Source organism: Dioscorea cayenensis, chromosome 17 (genome assembly GCF_009730915.1).
Source record: "Dioscorea cayenensis subsp. rotundata cultivar TDr96_F1 chromosome 17, TDr96_F1_v2_PseudoChromosome.rev07_lg8_w22 25.fasta, whole genome shotgun sequence".
In the NCBI taxonomy this organism is placed as follows: Eukaryota; Viridiplantae; Streptophyta; class Magnoliopsida; order Dioscoreales; family Dioscoreaceae; genus Dioscorea; species Dioscorea cayenensis.
The window spans coordinates 5,074,985-5,077,853 of NC_052487.1; positions in this window are offsets into that span (position 1 = coordinate 5,074,985).

A 2,869-nucleotide genomic window follows, 5' to 3' on the forward strand; every position below is an offset into this window, starting at 1 on the left:
TTCTCTGGATGACCAATCTCAATAGCTCCATGAGGTGAAACTTCGGTTACAGTATACGGACTAGACCACCTGGATTTAAGTTTCCCCGGGAATAAATGTAGATGGGAGTTGAATAGTAGCACCAGGTCGCCAACTTTGAAGTCTTTCGGGGTTTTAATATGCTTGTCATGCCACTCCCGAATCATTTCCTTATATATCCTTGCATTCTCATATGCCTTCAGCCTCCATTCATCTAGCTCATTGAGATGTAATATTCGTTGCTCTCCAGATTTGCGCAAGTCAGAATTCATTACTTTAATTGCCCAATACGCTTTGTGCTCTAATTCCACCGGTAAATGGCAAGATTTTCCATACACTAGATTATAGGGAGTGGTCCCTATTGGTGTTTTGTATGCTGTCCTATGAGCCCAAAGCGTGTCGTCCAACCTTTCAGACAAATCACGTTTACCGTGTTCTACTGTTTTAGTTAAGATTCTCTTGAGCTCTCTATTTGTAACCTCTACTTGCCCACTTGTTTGCGGATGGTAAGGTGTTGCAAGACGATGATGAACCCCATAACGCTTTAACACTTTCGCCAATTGTGTGTTACAAAAATGTGTTCCCCGATCACTAATGATAATTCTTGGAGTTCCGAAACGAGCAAATAACTTCTTAAGAAATTTCACCACAGTTCTTGCATCATTAGTTGGAAGAACTTGGGCTTCCACAAACTTGGAAACATAGTCAACTACTACTAAAATGTATTGATTTTCATTGGACTTTGGAAATGGTCCCATGAAATCAATTCCCCATACATCAAACACCTCGCAAAATTGTATAGGATTTTGAGGCATCTCATCCCTTCGTGATAAGTTTCCAGCCCTTTGACAACTATCACATCGTAAAACGAATTGATGATCATCTTGGAATAAAGTCAGCCAGTAGAACCCAGCAGCTAGAACCTTCTCTGCAGTTCGACTTGACGCATAGTGCCCCCCACTGGGCCTGAGTGACAATGCGCAATGATGTTCCATCCTTCCTCCCTAGAAACACATCTTCGCACCACCTGATCTGCACAAATACGGAAGAGGTATGGATCTTCCCAGAAAAAATTCTTATGGTCACTGAAAAATTTCTTCTTCTGTTGAAAGCTTAATCCCTGCTTCAATACCTTTCCTGACAGATAGTTTGTGAAAACCGCAAACCATGGGGTATCTTCTGATTTTGATTCCTGTACCGCATACAGATGTTCTTCAGGGAAGAAATCATTAACTTCCTTGCTTGCCGGTTCTTGCCCCTCACAACCCTCCAATCTCGACAAATGATCGGCAACCACATTCTCTGTCCCCTTTTTATCTTTGATTTCCATATCGAATTCTTGCAACAACAATATCCACCGAATCAATCTTGGCTTCTCATCTGCCTTGTTCATGAGATAGCGGAGTGCAGAATGATCTGTGAACACGGTGACATTAGATAGGATGAGATATGGTCTGAATTTATCAAAAGCATACACTACTGCTAATAATTCCTTTTCAGTAGTGGTGTAATTCTCTTGTGCACTTGTGAGAGTCTTGCTAGCATAATAGATCGTTTGAAATTGCTTATTTCTTCTCTGACCCAAAACCGCTCCCACTGCATAATCACTAGCATCACACATTACTTCGAATGGCTCATCCCACTTCAGTGTTGTTAGGATTGGTGCTTGCACTAACTTCTCTTTCAATACATTGAATGCATTCAGACAGTCATTTCCGAAGTCAAAAGAGGCATCCTTCTCCAGAAGTTTGGTCAACGGTTGGGAGATTTTCGAAAAGTCTTTAATAAATCTTCTATAAAAACTTGCATGACCCAAGAAACTCACGGATCCCTTTTTACATTCATAGGTGGTAGAAGCTTGTCAATTATCTCAATCTTCGCCTTATCCACCTCCATACACGCTCGAGAAATCTTATGTCCAAGGACAATGCCTTCTTGTACCATAAAAATGACACTTCTCCCGCTTAAGGACGAGATTTGTCTCTTCACATCTCACTAATACTCTTTCCAAATTGTTTAAATAAGCATCGAAAAGAGTCCCCGAACACCGAAAAAAATTATCCATGAAAAACTTCCATAATATCTTCGAGAAAGTCGTCAAAAAATTGCGTCATGCAGTACTGAAATGTTGCAGGGGCGTTACACAACCCGAAAGGCATTCTTCTATAAGCAAAGGTACCATAAGGGCAAGTAAATGTGGTTTTCTCCTGATCTTCTGGGGCTATCAGAATTTGAAAGTATCCTGACATGTCATCAAGGAAACAGTAGAAATGATGCCCCGCTAGTCGGTCCAACATTTGGTCAATGAATGGCAAAGGAAAGTGATCTTTCCAAGGGACGTCATTTAGTCTTCTATAATCAATGCAGACTCGCCAACCAGTAACTGTCCTCGTGGGGATTAACTCATTCTTTTCATTCTTCACTACGGTTATCCCTCTTTTTTTCGGGACAACTTGGGTCGGACTCACCCACTTGCTGTCGGATATGGGGTAGATAATTCCTGCATCCAAAAGTTTTATTACCTCCGCCTTAACAATCTCCTTAATATTCTGGTTCAATCTTCGCTGAGGTTAGATCACAGATTTATAGTCATCCTCCATTAGGATCTTATGAGTGCAGAATGATGGATTTATACAATTAATGTCGGAGATCTTCCATGCGATGGCTGCTTTATGTTTTTTCAACATTCTAACAAGCTTATCCTTTTGTTCCGCAGATAAGTTCGATGCCACGATTACGAGAAGTTTAGAGTCCTCCATTAGGAATGCATATTCCAAATGTGCTAGAAGAGTTTTAAGCTCAAGTTCTGGTGGTTCGACAATTGATGGCCGCAAGCTACCCTCCTTTAATT